Here is a 6,000-nt window from a genome sequence, read left to right on the forward strand (position 1 = left end):
TGAGTTTGGCGTCACCTCAAAGATGACTCAGGGTGTTTGAGTTAGCATTGGGGTATTTGTTTTGCATTGTCCTTGAAAGGCACTTGGAGGGGAGGGGACAGGTAGAATAAGGAAGGGCAAGACATGAGCTCCTTCCTTTCTAGTTGGGGAACCAAGGCCAGCACACTCAGAAATAATAGGGGATATAAAAGTCAGAGTATTGTGAAATGCTAATTTATTTGGTTCAGAGGGTAAGTGCTGTAGAAGTCCAGGGGGTAGCAGAAAGCTTCGCGGAGGACCTCAGCCAAACCATGAAGGATGAGGAAGACTCGGAAAGGGGGAGACCGTCCTGGGAGGCTGGGTAGCATTATGGGCCTCAGACTCAAATCAGATTGCCTGCGCTGCGCAGGAGCTTTGCGAGCTTTCACACTCTATAGAAGCGCTATTATTTTAAATTCATTATTATTAGTAGTGAAGGACAACATAAAGTCCGGACAGAAGGGCAGATGATGTCTGAGCATGATTAGACCTGAGCCCGTGGCAGCTGGCCTCTATTTTAGGGGGGACGTTTCCTTTCCTACTACATTGTCACCCATCATATTCCTCTTGCCCTTTGCCTAACTAGATCCCTTCTTCATGAGCTTGAAGGCCACGTTCTGCACCACCAATTCAGGAAGAAAAGGAGACGCTGGTAGGCCATTTAATAAAAAAAGAAGTTTATTTAGTGGTAGCCTGGACAGGATATTCAACAAGAAGGCAGTGTGAGGTCAGCTAGGCACAGCCTCCCTGCCCCCAAGTTTTCCACGGAGGCGTGACCTGCCTGGTCAGCTGGCCAGGCCAACCCCAGGAGCCCCAACTCTTTGTGTGCTGAGGCCTCTCAGATGGCAGGATCGCAAAGTCAGGACACTTCTAAGCTATGAAAACTTATGTGAGTAGAATCCCATCAATTGTTCCGGTCCGAGCCCCGTTAATTCCTGAGGATGCTTTCTTTGCTTTGGGGGAAAAGAAAAGGGAATAAGTATTTGTACAGCACCTACTCTGTGCCAGGCACTGGCACAACCTTACAATTACAGTGGTATTTGATCCCCACAACCCAATGAAGCAGGGGCTGTTATCCCCATTTTAAAGTTGAGGAAGTTCGACTTTGTGAAGCAGGTGTTATTCACACCCCAGTGCGTGTAAATTTGTCTGAATCAAAACAAAAAATCAGCAACTTTTGACCCGCAGAGCAATGGCAAGAGCTGGGGGTCTGGGAGAGAGAAGATGTGGACTTTAGTCTCTGCTCCCACCCAGCATGTGATCTCAGTGAGGTACAGTAGCCCCTCTCTGGGCCTCAGTTTGTCCATCTGTGAAGCAGCAGGGTTGGCTGGAACACACGGAGTCCGAGGCCCTGGACTCACGCGCCGGCTCTGCCCTTCCAACACATTCCAGTGACCTTGGAGAGGTCACCTCCCTTCACTGGGCCTCCATTTCCCCATCTGTACGTGAGGGGCAGGTGGCTATGACCTCTAAGGTTCCTTCCAGCTCTGATGATTTCCATGAATCCATGACCTGCCTTTTTAGCGACTGCTGAAAATTCCTGTTCCTGTTCCTGTGAGACAGAGCTTTTGCTCAATGGGAAGGCCTGCCCTAGAGACAAGGTCTCTGCTCATTTCTAGGTCTTTAAACCGAAGGGGGAGGGCCTTTTCTGCCATCAACTGCAGCTGCTGAGAACCTGACAAAGAAGGAAACACGTAGCTATCGATCAGTCCCATTTAGGGCAAGATTTCTTTCTTGGCCTTGAAGGGTGAAATTCAGGACCCCTCTCTCCTGCTCCCTATGGAGGGAGAGAAGGGACCTTGGAATCTGGCTAGAAGTACATAGGGTCTTCAGGGAACTGAGCCAGGAAAAGTCAAAGAGGAAGGAAAACTGAATGCAGTAGATGAACCACAAGGAATGAAGCAGGTGAGGAGTGGGAGGCAGATAAGGCTGGAGATGCAGCCCAAGAGTCCAGGGTCAGACACGGAACCTGCCTCCTCCATCCACCCTGGAGGCCAGGCCAGCATCCCTCCGGAAGCAGCCTGGGTGGCGAGGTCTGAATCGACTCATAGAAAACCAGGACTTGACTGCACCGGAGGGGAGGGATCTGGGCTCTGGCCCCAGGCCAACTCCTACCTCTCTGGGGCCCCCCCCCCAACAGATCACAGCTCCAGCCCTCCCTTGTCTCATCTCTAAATTGAGAGACTTGGGCTTCTTACCCCGGGCCTGTGAACTTGTTTTTTTGTTTGTTTTCAGACATCCATGTTTCAAATGTTTTGGTTTTCTTGAAATCCTAATATTTTATTTGGTACATTTCAAACCACGATTCTAACGAGGGGTTCCTAGGTCTCACCAGACATTTCCAGGGGTTCCCTGACACAGAGAAACAAACCCCTACCAGGACCTGGCTAAGGTCCCTTCCAGCTCTGTCTAGAGCCCACACTGTATCTGCTAAATATCCCTTCTTCCACCCCCCCCCACTCCTCAGATGAGAGATGGAGCCAGACAGGCTGGACTAGGCCTTCCTCTCCAGGCTTAGATACAAAGAAATGCTGGCCACGGCCGTGGCAGAATGTTGACATTTAACCAGCTAGAGACAAATTGGGACCCTGTTGGAGGAGCGTGGGCAGTGGCCACTTGGGTGTGACAGCTTGAGGTTAGGGACCAGTGATTTCACTCATATAGTGAACTACCAAGTGGGGAAAGTCCCTCTGTGGAGGGGGTCAGTGCCCACTGTGCAGTGTAGGGCCTTAAAAAGTTGCTTCTGCTCTCAAGGGACGTAAGGCATTTTACAAACCTTGAGCCACTGCTGAATGTCAGTCAGCTCATTGTTATCATCATTATTATAGCAAAGGGGTATAGAGCCAGCCCGTGCCTTACTGGCATCAGATAGATCGCATAAACATAATATTGGCGTTAAAAAGCCAGACTGGTGCCCACAGGATTTTGGGGACCTCTATTTGGCAAATGAATGAAGGAGACAGTGAGGCCTTCAGCCCATGGCCAATGCAAGGGTTCTAAACCAAAGAGGAGTGACCCAAGAGCATATCTAGGCTTTTCCCAGGCTTCCCAGCTTTCTACAGGACTGGCAACCTGCAGCCCCTGTTATCGAGTCTCTGCTTCTCACTGAGAGCCCTTCCCTTCAAGCCCCCTGGTTTCCAGGCAGAGCACCTTGCTGCTCAGACTGCCTGATGCGTGGGTGCTGGCCGCTAGCTGATTTCCTGAATGAACAGACAAGTGAGCTGCTTTCTTCTGTACTCAACCTTGGAATACTCCGACTCACTCAGCAACCTTCATTCATGGCTCTGACACACAGGAGCTCCATCACCTTAGCCGTGGCCCTCAAAGAAATGTCTGCATTGAGTACCTGGGGTGTGGACAGAGGCTGGATGTGGAGAGGGGCTACTGTTAACCCACCTGTAGGGTGGGTTAGCCGGAGTGGAGCTGAGGGAAGGCCCTTGGGCCTGGGCTTTCTGTGAGTCCTGAGTGAAGGATCCTGGGGGCAGGGCAGTCCAGAACAAGGACGGGGCACAGCCCCCCTGGCCTCTGCCCTGGTCGGGCATACAGGGAGCACTACTCTCCATTCTGGGTACCAGACATGACAAAGTGGAGAGCATCCAGAGTTGGGTGACCAGTGGTGAAGGAACTCAAACCATGTCCTGTGAGGAGCATTTGGAGGAACTGAGGGAAGAGAGAAGACTTTAGGGAGGGGTGAATAATTACTGGCTTCAAGTCAGGAAAGGGCTGTCCTATGGAAGAAGGATTAGTCAGTCAATAAGCATTTCTTAGGCACTGTGCTATGCCCTGCCTAGACCAAGACAGGCAAAAAATAGTCAGTGCCTGCTCTCAAGCGGGAGACAACATGCAAACAACTGTGTACAAACAAATTGTATAGAAGATGAACAGGGACTAATCGACAGAGGGAAGACTAGAATGAGGAGGCTTGGCAGGGGCTTCCTGCAGAAGGTGGAATTTTGGCAGGGACTTACAGGAAGCCAGGGATGCCAGGATGGGGAGGAGAGGACTAAGAACATTCCAGACCAGGGGATGGCCAGGGAACAGGCCCTGAGCCAACAGATGGAGGGTCTTAGAGCACTCTTTCAGGTAGCAACCAATCAGTAAGTGCTTATTGAGCTCTCACTGTGTGCAGACACTGTGCTAAGCACTGGAGATACAAATTAAAAATGAGACAGTCTCTGTGCTCAAAGAGCTCACGTCCTACTAGAAGGATACCGGAGGTTCCTAAATACATGCACACAATCCATTAGAGTGATCTCCAGGGGGGTGTGAACAATTTGTGGGTGATCAGGAAAGGGAACAGTCCTGGAAGGTTGGGGTTTCAAGGTCTGGGGAAGGTCTGGGGGTTCTAAGAAGTGGAGGTGAGGAGGGGGAGTGTGTCAAGCATGGGGATGGACAGAGACCCCTGAGGGAGAAAGGAGGGGATGGGATATTGGGGGGAAGGTGGGGAAGAAGACGGGGGGCAAGTTTGGTCCAAATGGAGAATGTATGAGGGAGAGAAAGTTGGGAGCTAACCACAAAGGGGGCTGAGGCCAACCTGGGAAGGGCTTTAGAAGCCTAGAGAAGCAATCCATAGGGGCAATAGGGAGACACGGGAGCTTTTAGAGCTGAAGGATGACTTGGTTAGACCTATGCCAAGGGAGAGTAATCTGACAATTTTGTGGAGGAAGAATTGGAGACCAAGGGGAGGGGGGGAGACTGCAAGAGTCCAATTGAGGGGTGATGGGCACCTGGACTAGGCAGGGAGCCAATGTCAGTAGAGAGAAAGGGACAGAGAGGAGAGATGTTGTAGAAGAATGGCACGGATATAGAGGATGGCTTTGGCCTGGGAAAATGGGGATACCCTGGACAGAATAAGGAAGCTCGCTACAAAGAGGGGTGGGAGCAGGGTTGAAGGGACAGGGGAACACATCCCAGCCCAATGTAAAGGGGAATTCCCTAGAACTGAGGTTGCACCCAAATGTCCTGGGCTTCTTTGGGAACCAAGCAGGTCCTTGTAGTGGGGCCTGCTTGGTCCCTTATCAGGAACGTCAAAGAAGAGGTTCCTATTTGGGAACAGGTCGGCCTGCATGTCCTCGGAGGCCTTTTTCAGCTCAGGGCATCTTTGACTCCCAGATGTGGTACCCCAGATAAGTAAATACAGGCTACTGAACAAAACAAACACAAGGTAATTTCAGAGTTGTAGGCATGAACCATTAGCAGAGGCCTCTTGAAGGAGTTTTCTCCCTGAAGGAAGTTCTTGGGGTCTCCTTAGACCCAATGGTCTACCCTCATGATACTCTTTCAGAGCATATGACGAGCAGGCTCCGCCTCATCGGGGTGAGGGTTTCTGAACATTCTGGTACAACAGCCCCCAACCCCAGGCTTCTCCCCTCCCACTGCAGTTAATTAGCACAAAGGTGGTGAGTGCTTTTCAGCGTCTTCCTTCATCTGACCTGTCAGATGGATTATACACGACTCGTGCAATAAAAGCCACTTTCCAAAAAAAGCCATCTCAGAGTCCAGAAGATGCTCCTTGCATGTGTCACTGGTGGCCAGGTCACTGAGTGGCCCTGTCATGCTGCCACAGGGGCCTGAGGGTGCCCCAGAGGCTTCTGGGGCGGCTCCTTCCCTGGCTCCACCAGCAGCCTGGAGTGGAGGACAAGAAAGGCCCTGATGTCTCTTTAAGCCGGAGTCCAAGTTTGCATCCTAATCCCTCCCACCTGCTCTCTACTCGGCCCCCTGACGTCAGGAGGAAGGAGTGGATGTGTGTGAGTGTGAGTTCACGCTCTGGGGTGCTGCATGCTATCTCACACACACACACCAAATAGCTTAAGTCCATCTTTGCCTGCTGGCTTTCAGAAACGGGGTACAAAAGAGGAGGAAGGGGAAGCTTCCCGAGTCAGGCTGACACCACGGCCCAAGGTAAGGCAGCGGCCAGTGGATGGATGACCATTAGGCACTGATTTGGGGGGGGGGCTGGGTCCTTGATGGGAGCTGGGAAGG

This window comes from Trichosurus vulpecula, chromosome 5, assembly GCF_011100635.1.
Source record: "Trichosurus vulpecula isolate mTriVul1 chromosome 5, mTriVul1.pri, whole genome shotgun sequence".
In the NCBI taxonomy this organism is placed as follows: domain Eukaryota; kingdom Metazoa; phylum Chordata; class Mammalia; order Diprotodontia; family Phalangeridae; genus Trichosurus; species Trichosurus vulpecula.